This window comes from Silene latifolia, chromosome X (assembly GCF_048544455.1).
Source record: "Silene latifolia isolate original U9 population chromosome X, ASM4854445v1, whole genome shotgun sequence".
In the NCBI taxonomy this organism is placed as follows: domain Eukaryota; kingdom Viridiplantae; phylum Streptophyta; class Magnoliopsida; order Caryophyllales; family Caryophyllaceae; genus Silene; species Silene latifolia.
This window is the reverse complement of record NC_133537.1, coordinates 157,384,965-157,394,649: the sequence shown is the minus strand read 5'-3', so window position 1 is coordinate 157,394,649 and position 9,685 is coordinate 157,384,965. Positions and strand designations below refer to the sequence as shown.

Sequence of the window (9,685 nt, the reverse complement as noted above, 5' to 3'; positions counted from 1 at the left end):
CGTCATGGCATTGACATGATGCTTTGGTGATTTTGAGGCTTCTTCAAGTCTAGCCATAGCTTTTTCAAACTTCAAATTGATTGTGACGATGTGAGCACTAAGTTGAGCACCCAATTGAGTAACTGAGTCCACTTCATGCTTTCCTCCTCTAGTAGCCTTGCGAGGTCTACTATATTGTGAGTTGTGGACCGCCATTTCCTCAATTTTGTTCCAAGTTTGATTGTCATCAACTTCGGTGAACATTCCATTCGATCCCATGTTGAGAATGTTCCTTGAATCTTCATATAGACCGTTCAAAAATTGTTCTACCAAGAACCACTCGCTAAGTCCATGGTGAGGACATGAGCGACAAATTCCCTTGAACCGCTCCCAAGCTTCATACAAATATTCTTCATCCCTTTGCTTAAAACCCGTAATTTGAGCTCTTAGCATGTTAGTCTTTTCCGGTGGGTAGAATTTTTTGTAGAAATCTAGAGCCAACTTCTTCCAAGAATCAATCCCGAGAGTGGCCTTATCAAGGCCCTTCAACCATTGTTTCGCGGTGCCAATTAGAGAAAAAGGAAATAAGACCCATCGAATTTGGTCTTGAGTTACACCGGTTTGAGAGATCGCATCACAATAGTCACAAAAGGTCTCCATATGAGAATGAGGGTCTTCACTAGGCATCCCCCCAAATTGGCTCCTTTCGACTAATTGGATAAAGGCGAATTTGGCAATAAAATTTCCGATCAAATGTTGTTGTGTGGGAGTACCATTGGGTAGGTTCTCCTCGGTGGGTACGGAATGTGATGAAAACTTAGGCATTGTGTGTTGATTTTGTGTGGTATTTTGTGTTGGGTTCTCCTCACCTTCTCTTGCAAAAGGGTTGATGAACTCAATAGTTGGTTGAATATCCACAACCTCACTAATACCTCTCAAATTCCTCCTAGCAAGTCTTCTATTGGTTGTCAAAGTTCTTTCAATTTCACGATCAAAAGGTAACAAATCACCTTGTGACCTTCTAGACATGCAAAATATCAAACAACTCGAAAACAATTAGAACAAACCTTGAGGAGTTTTACTTCCCCAAGGCAAAGAAAGACACAACTAATAACAATATAAGAAAATCTAAATCAAGTTAACACCGTCCCCGGCAACGGCGCCATTTTTGGTCGGGACTAAATCTTTTCGGTAACTTGTCGTTAGGAGCACCTAGACCAAAACACAATTCATAGCTTCACAAACAACTCTACAGTTAGTAAATAGGCAAGTAAAGGTCGGATCCCAAGGGACGGGAATTGAGATGAGATTTCTATTGAAACTAGTGGTGTCTTAGGGGTGTCGCAATTTGGGTTGATGTAGAAGGTCACTAAACTAAATAGCAATGAAAGTAAATAAGCAAGATGAATTGAAAGGGTTGTAAACAATTGATAAAAAGCACTAGGGTATCATGGGGTCATAGGGGATTCATGGGAATTGATCATACAAACATGTTCTCAAATTATAAGCAAGCAATTATTGTTGTGATGGATTGAGTTGGGTTATATCTTACAATCCTAGGAAAGTTTGGGTCCCGGAGCCGAATCGATTAGATTGTACAATACCTACAAGTCGACTTAATCTTCCCTACTCAACAACATGCATGGTCTAATGAGACTCGAGTTGGTTTATGTCTTACAAGTCTCATTGAAAAGATAGGTGATGGGTAAAAAAATGCAAGGATTCATAGGCTCGCATTTCATCAAACGTAACATGTGCATGAGTTGAGATCAAAACAAGCAAGCAAATAAACCATGAAAGCATATTAATTTAAGCATGAATCATTCCCCATGTTGGTTTCCCCTAATTACCCATTAACCCTAGCTAGGTCACTACTCACTCATTATCATGTTGATCATGCTAGCAAGGTTGTCAATCATACCAACAAAATGAAACATGATGAACAAATAAAAGTAATTAACAATAATTAAAAAGGGATTAAGAGAATTATACCTACTAGTGATTCCAATAATAAAGCAAAGAATAAAAGAAGTAATTGATGCTTGATTGAGAGGTTGTCAATCTCCCAATAATAACCCAAATAATCTTCAATTACCCAAAATAAAGGATGAACAAAAGAGAGATTAAGGAAATAAAACTTGTATTAAAACTTGATTAATTTTTGATTACAAAACTAAAGAGGGATTTGATTGATATTAACTACTCTAAGAATTGATAAGAAGAACATGCTCTTCTAATTAGACTAATGGGGTATTTATAGTGGAAATTAGGTGGATGCATTAGGGTTAACTAAGGGCTAAACTAGTAATTACACTTTTGAGATTTGAGCAGGGAGACGCCGGTATTTTTCGAAAGAAGGGCTTCTTTCTTTGAAGCTTGAAGAAACGGATTTGTGCTGGACTGGAATCTGTGCGTCTTGGGCACGGGACGGCCGGATTCAACGGTCTCTGCCCGGGCGTCTTTGGGGGAAGACGCACGTCTTCTGGTAGCTGCTGCCCGGGCGTCTTTGAAGGAAGACGCACGGATTGTCGTGTTGGGGACGGGCGGATTCAGGGCAATCCGCACGGATTGCTCCTCAGTCTTGTTTCTTCTTCTTTTCTTCCCTTTTCTTCATAAAATCCTTGGGGATTTCCTTGGGGATGCAAGGATCTTTCCTCAACATTGCTCATCTACTATAATATGTACAAAGGCCTTCTAATATTGTCTCTCCTTGATGCTTGGTCATTGAATTCAATCAATTTAGTCTCATTTTGCCATGAAAATGCAAGGTTTGCACTCCTTTCCTACCAAGGACACAAAACCTCAAAGAATATGCAAAACAAAGAACTAAAGACAATAAATGACCCAAATATGCACTAAAAATCATGGGAACAAGGCTAATTCGGGGACTAAATATGCGCTAATTATGGTCACATCACCCACCTGCAGGCCCGGTTCGATCTGCGGGCGTGCAACGGTCTTTCGAAAGCCACGCTCGGCGGCTTAAAAATGCTTTCGACCTGATCATTTTAGATCGGTCGGTTTCGTCTCGGTAAGGGTCTCGAAACGATTAGAGATGTTCGGAGTCGCCACCAAGCATTTGTGGGATGCTTGGAACCCATTCGAAATTAACTTTATACCTCGGTCAAATTGAAGCACAAAGCAGCGTTTGACATAGGTACTAAAGATATGGAAATCGTCCCTCTTTAGCATCCTATCCCTATAATGACTCTCGTACGCCCTGGATAAGGTTCTCCATTATCCAAAGTTTCTGAGTAAAAGGTGAAGGTACGTATAGGGAAGCCCTTTAATCAGACACCCAATCCCGCCCGCGGTAGCGGCCTCTACTGATCGATCTTGGTTAATTGAATGCAAAAGTTGATAAAACGGTTTAAATGCATGAATGTGCATCCAATAAATTAAACCTAACATGTGAGAGCTTTCTAAGTCGTTTGATTTAATCCAAGTATCAAGTATAAGATGTCGAGTTGGATTTATGGTTGATTTGCATGCAAGACGGGAATTAAACATCCATTTAGCGTATTAGGTTTATGGTGCATAACGCGATCCATTTGTCTTAGTAAAGCATTTTGCAAGTATGATTTTGAATAAACAAATAGTCATCTGGTCCGTCCTATATCCGGGCTAACCGGAGTCGGGATCGTCCTAGACTAATGCTGGAAAGGGAACAGGCCCTGTACCAGATGGCTACATGAGGCGCGAGCCAGCCGGCGATGTAAAGGGGCCTCCCCTGGTTTTGAAAATGAGAGTGGAAAGGCCTGTTTTAGACGCGGGTCAACGTACGGTGATATGCCATTTTCTGACCTTTTGAAAAACGTTTATAAAACATATTGAAAAATGGGTATTTGACCCGATTTGGTTTGAAGGGGTCGTTTTGACCACATTTGTTGATTTGAGGAACGTGACTCGAATAATCATCATTGTTTTGATGATATTCGGTGTCAGGTTCGACTTTGACAAACTTGACATGAATAGTTTTAAAAATGATTATGAACTAATTGTTTTATGTTCATTTAAAATGTAATTAGTCGATACTCATCATCGTACCCGGGTTAAAATCCGGCATGGTATGTAGAACCAATGATGACTTTGTTTGGTGACTAATATGCTTGTTTTGGAAATGTAAAGAAATGATAAAAGGCTTTAAAATACCTCCCAAAAATGAAATAAAAGGCTTTAAAATACCCTTTAAATGTTAGTAACCAAATATTATCACCGAAACACGGATTTAACCGTCATGGTAAGAGGAATCAAGGGTGAAAAATGTTTTACGGTTAAAACAAATGAAATAAAATAAAAAGGTTCAAAAATATTTGAAATAGTAAAAACCGATTGTAAATATGAACATGAATTAAAGGGAAATGACGAGAACAAACATGGTTGAGTTCTGACCTGGACACCCCATTGACGCGCGGACAAGCCTGCGAACCAAGGGGCTTCTGTCTCAGGCCAAAAATCAGTTTTGGCTCGTTTATTCCATGTTTTGGTTCATGTTATGCAAGTTTTAGCATGTTATAGTCATGAAACAAATAAAAACATGATAAAAGAAGGATTTTTACACCCTCAAACTTACATGTTTGGTTATGGCGAGAAACAGACGTAAGTGTAACAAATCGTTGGGTCAGAAAAAACTCGGTTTAAAACCGTTTTGGTAAGTAAAAAGAGTGTTTTAAGATTATTGACAATGTAGTGGTCTAAGTGGTCGGTCAAGTGATTTAATTCACGATAACGGTACCAAAAAATGTGTAAGGCTTGTATTTACGATCGGTAGGTCGTAAATACGCGTCGGATTGTGACTTAAGAAGTCGAGTCGAGAATTTTAAGGGAGAAAAGAGGGGGCAGACACTCGCGTAAGTTCTCAAATGGGGGCATTTGAGGGGTATTTATAGGAAAATGAGTGGTTGTGTGAGTTTTGAGCGACGTGGCCACCTGGGCTGCTCAAAGAGGCGCGAGCCACGTCGCGGTTCTTCGAGTTGTCATGTCACTTTCACACAAGAGCAATCATGATTTGTTCTATCCTAGGATTTGCAGTCATATGTTTGATACTTGACCATTCATAAATCCGGGAAATCTTAGCATAAAAGGCTTTGAATGTTTGTTTTTTGTGGTTGACTCGGTTTGACTCGTTGTTGGAGTCGGGATTTGAATTTTTGAGTCGGTTTTGGGTTCGGTGTCGGTTTTGACTCTAGTTAGTGTCATTACGACCCTGTCGTCGTGCATTAAACACTCCAGGTATTTTTGAAATGTTTTGAAATGTTTTATTTTCGAAATCGTTTTAAGTTTTCCGACGTAAAGTTGTACACAACTGTCGATCAAACGCCGCGATTCCAAAGCATGTTATAGTCCCGTAATCATCGGGTGTTTGTTGGAGTCTCAGCAGATACTGGGTATCTATAGAGCCCCCACTTTGACTGAGGCTTGGACGGGGCGAAAGTCAAAGTAGAGCCTCCAGCTAAATCGAAGATTACAACCTGGAGACCCGAGCGACGTCAAGGCGGCTCGAAAGGATTCGAGCCAAGAACCTGCCGTCGGGAAGGGCGACGCCAAGGCGACTCAAGGGTACGAGCCAAGGACATATCGTCGAGAACAGTTTAGAGTCTGTCGACTGTCAGTGCGGGTCGATTAAAGTCCGTTAGACTACGTACAAAGGCTCGCCAGCCACAAGAAGGTGTCATACCTGAGGCATCTTCGGATACGTCCTTGCATGTTTGCGGATAAAGGCTCGCCACCTAAGGTGCGTATGTGAGGAGGGCTCGCCAGCCGCGATGCGTAGTAAGGCTTGCCAGCCATGGTGCGTATATGAGGAGGCTCGCCAGCCGCGACGCGTTGTAAGGTTCGCCAGCCATGGTGCGTACCAAAGGAGGGCTCGCCAGCCGCGACACGTTGTAAGGCTCGCCAGCCACGGTGCGTACCTGAGGAGGGCTCGCCAGCCGCGACGCGTTGTAAGGCTCGCCAGCCATGATGCGGTCGGTTAATGGACCTGAGAATAGCCGCATCGGATTGGCTTGTTTTGAAAGTAGCGAACTCGTGATGCCGCCGTGAAAATAGTGAATTTTGAATTTCACTATCAATGTTGTTGAAATAAGCGGGTTCCGCGAGGAAGCCCCCTGTTGACATTTGAAGGAATAGTAAATTTCAACTTCCACTACTCATTTGTTTGAATTTGAAGTGGCGGTTTTGATCGCCGTTTGTTTGAGTTTTGAAGGAAATAGCAAATTTTAAATTTTGCTATCACGTTTGGAGTGACGGTTTATGTGCCGCCGTTGACATCTGAAGGAAATAGTGAATTTGGAATCTTCACTATTATTTTTGAAGTGACGGTTTATGTGCCGCCGTTGACATGTGTGGGGAATAGTGAATTTGGAATCTTCACTATTATGTTTGAAGTGACGGTTTTAATTCCCGTCGTTTAAAATTTGAATTTTCGCTATTTTTTTTTGAAAAAAAATTTGAAGGAAAATAGTGAATTTTGATTTCACTATTATTTTTTGAAATTGACGGTTTTGATTACCGTCGTTTGAATTTTGAGGAAATAGTGAATTTTGAATCTTCACTATTATTTTGTTTGTGTTTTGGAAGTGAAAATGGCGGTTTTGATCGCCGTTTGTTTGAAATTTTTGAAGGAAAATAGTGAATTTATATTTTCACTATTTGTTTTTTGTATTTGGGAAAATGACGGTCCTTAATATCATCATTGAAAACATGAAGTTTATTACGGGAAATTGGGCCAAAGCCCAAAATTCGCTGAATAGAGCAAGGGGAGGCCTGGTTTAGGCGCGAGCATCCTGATAAACCAAGGGGGCTTCCCTATTTTTCTGTAAAAGACACGAGGCTTGGCTGCTCGTCATTCATCATTCAACTTCAATCCTTCGACACAAAATCCGCCATTAAAGGACCTTTACTCCCCTCCATTCCTGCTATCGACCATAATGTCATCTTAAGGTATGTATTTCCTCTTGAATCCATTTAAATTCGTTGGTCATTTGATAGATTGAATTAGGGCGAAAATTTTACCCTAGAAAATTGATTTGGGCGTTTTTGATTGAGCCCATTTCGAGTGAAATTGATGATTGCATTAGGTTAGAAACTCGTTTAGGAGTATAGGGGTGCTTTTAGTTTGCATTTTGGTCCCCGTTCCCGCTTCCTATGCTCAAAAACGTGAGTGAGGTGGAGAAACCGTCTCATCTCACAATGCCAAGTTTATTTGCTTGGGTAGTCGGTCCCACTAGGTTGCATTGTAGTCGGGAAAGACCATATTTGCCATTGTGGACCTTTGTTAGGTATTGTGGGCAAAATTGGAATTTTTGCCTTTTGTGACGGTGTCATGTCTGACAAAATAAGTGACTGTTTGGGCTTGAATTGAGTCAGTTTGCCTTGAAATGGACCTTATTGGTAGTTTAGGCCACCTTGAGGCATGATAAAATCACGTTTGCCTCTTTGCGGCCGTTTTCAAATTTTTGACCGGTTTGTGCTCAAATTGGCGTATAAATTGCCTTTTTGAGCCGTAGAAAAATTCCCCATTGCATTGGGACTGTATTTTGATTTGTTGGCGGACCTCGTACGGGTCTTGAGATGCCATTTTTGTTTGTTGTTTTGACTCATCTTTTCCTTGAAAAGAAGGGCGAGTCGTCGTTTTTTTTGTGCGTTTTTGTGAATTATTTTTTGTTTTGTTTGGTTGGATGTGGGCGAGGTTGCCTTTGCTTTGCTTTGCAGGTTGTTTGTTTATTCCGGGTTTGTCCAATTTACGACGTCATAATGCTGAAATTTCGGCGGAGGTTTTTTGTTTGCAGGAGAGTGTTCGGGACAGGCTGGGTCCCTTGCTGCGACTTTTGAGGAGTTGTTCGGGACGGGGTCGGTTAGCACTCCGGTTAGTGTACCCGCTGCGGTAGTGGAGGACGCTTCCGAGGAGGAGGGACCCCCTGCGGAGACTGTTGGGGCCGGGAGGGCCGTTGAGGTGCGTGGGGAGCCCGTTGTTGGGGCTACCGACGCTAGGAGAGCTCAGACTAGTTCTGAGGCTGGTACCTCCGGGAGGAGGGTTTCTACGAGGAGGCGGACTCCTCGGCCGACCAGACGGAAGTTACAGAACGTCGTTAGGGTCGTTGAGAGGCCTCCCGTCTGCCACGTTGAGTCTCGTGGTCAGAAGAGACGGAGGGCGGAGACAGTTGAGGACGACGCCGACGTCGCGAGTTGGAGAGCTAGACGGGCTACAGCCCCACGAGGGCTGAACCTGCAGGCGGCGCCTGCTTGGGCCTAGGGTTTTGACGGTAGCCAGTTGTTGCTTCGACTGGACATGCACATCTCCTACCGTGCTCACGAGGGCTTGGTAAGTCGTGTCCCCCGTTTGAACTTTTGTCACTTTTGAAGTGTCAGGCCTGAATAGGGATTCTGACATTGTTTGTTTTTTATTTCAGGAGATCGGCACCATGAGTACTTTCTCGGGCTTCACTACCCGCCTGGGCTTTTACGACGTTCTCCAAGCCGGGACGAGGGCGTTGATAGAGAGGTCGGCTTTTGGGCCGTTTGGCGGGATATTCACAAGTCTTCGATTAGGTCGAACCTGTGTCTGATCCGTGCCATGTTGGATCGGTATTGGGATACGACGTCATCGTTTCACCTGGAGTTTGGGGAGGTCGGTGTGACCTTAGAGGATTTCGCCATGATATCCGACCTCCCTTGTGGCGAGACGCCTGTTGAGTTTACCGAGACGCCGGAGAGAGTGTCTTCTCCTGCGGTTACTCGTCTGATCGGTACTGCTTTGCCTAAGCCTTCTGACATTAACCCGTACCTGATCGCGAGTTCGTATGTGAGAGACCACTTCAGTGGGAGGGTGGCAGGTGTGGTTCCGGCGCCGTTCGAGAGTCCGGAGGTAGAGGCTGAGGCTGACGCGCAGGAGGCGCGGTTGTGGTTGTGGTACTTCTTGGGTGCCACGTACTTTGGTGACAAGGGTGAGCGCTTGTCGAACAAAGTGCTTCCCCTCCTTGCTGACCTTGACACATTGGGTCAGTTTGACTGGGTTACGCCGGCCTTGGCGAGTTTTACCCAGTACATGCACGCAGCGGTGCGTCCAGAGGCAGTGCGGGATGGTAGTGCCCCTGCTTTGGTTGGTCCCGTCCTCATCTTGGAGGTACGAGTATTTTTTGAAGTTTCTTTTTTTGAGTTTGATTTTGATTTTGATTTTGGCAATTTTTGAGAAATTGGTTGATTTGTGTTTGCTGTGTTTGATTACAGGCTTGGTTGTACGCTTACTTCACCCCTCTGCATCCGGGGACTACAGACGGTGTTCCCTCGACCTACCCTGCTGTGAGGGGTTGGACGGTGGCTCGGAAGAAGTCGATTAAGTCGACTTACGAGGACTGCAGGCGTCGTGTGAACAAGCTTCGGATTGCTGATGTAAGTTCTCGTTCTTTTCTCCCTCTTCTTTATAGAAGTAGATAGGGGTAGGGTGACTCGGTAGCTTAGGAAGCCCCCAGTCGGCTGAGTAGATTTGTCTTGAATGCAGTTTGTTGGGCGGCCTTAGGAGCACTACACGGACGTGTCGGCTGTTATCAGGGAGCGTTTGCAGCCTAGCAGCTCTCTGTGTTTGTACCTGGAGACGGCGATCGAGCCAGTTTGGTACCTGGGCGAGCGTTTAGCTCGCCAGTGAATCACCGAGACTTTCGTGGTACCGGTCGATCCGCCGAGGGTGTTGTTCCAGGAGTCGACCCCC

The 9,685-nt window shown here is 43.9% G+C and overlaps 1 non-coding gene across 1 annotated transcript; it reads left to right on the top strand.

Annotated features, from left to right (window-relative positions):
• The first annotated feature begins 325 nt into the window (after positions 1-325).
• On the top strand, positions 326-432 carry LOC141625848 (small nucleolar RNA R71). The gene has a single exon (XR_012535597.1). It is a non-coding gene; the product is annotated as a small nucleolar RNA R71 (small nucleolar RNA).
• The last annotated feature ends 9,253 nt before the right edge of the window (positions 433-9,685 follow it).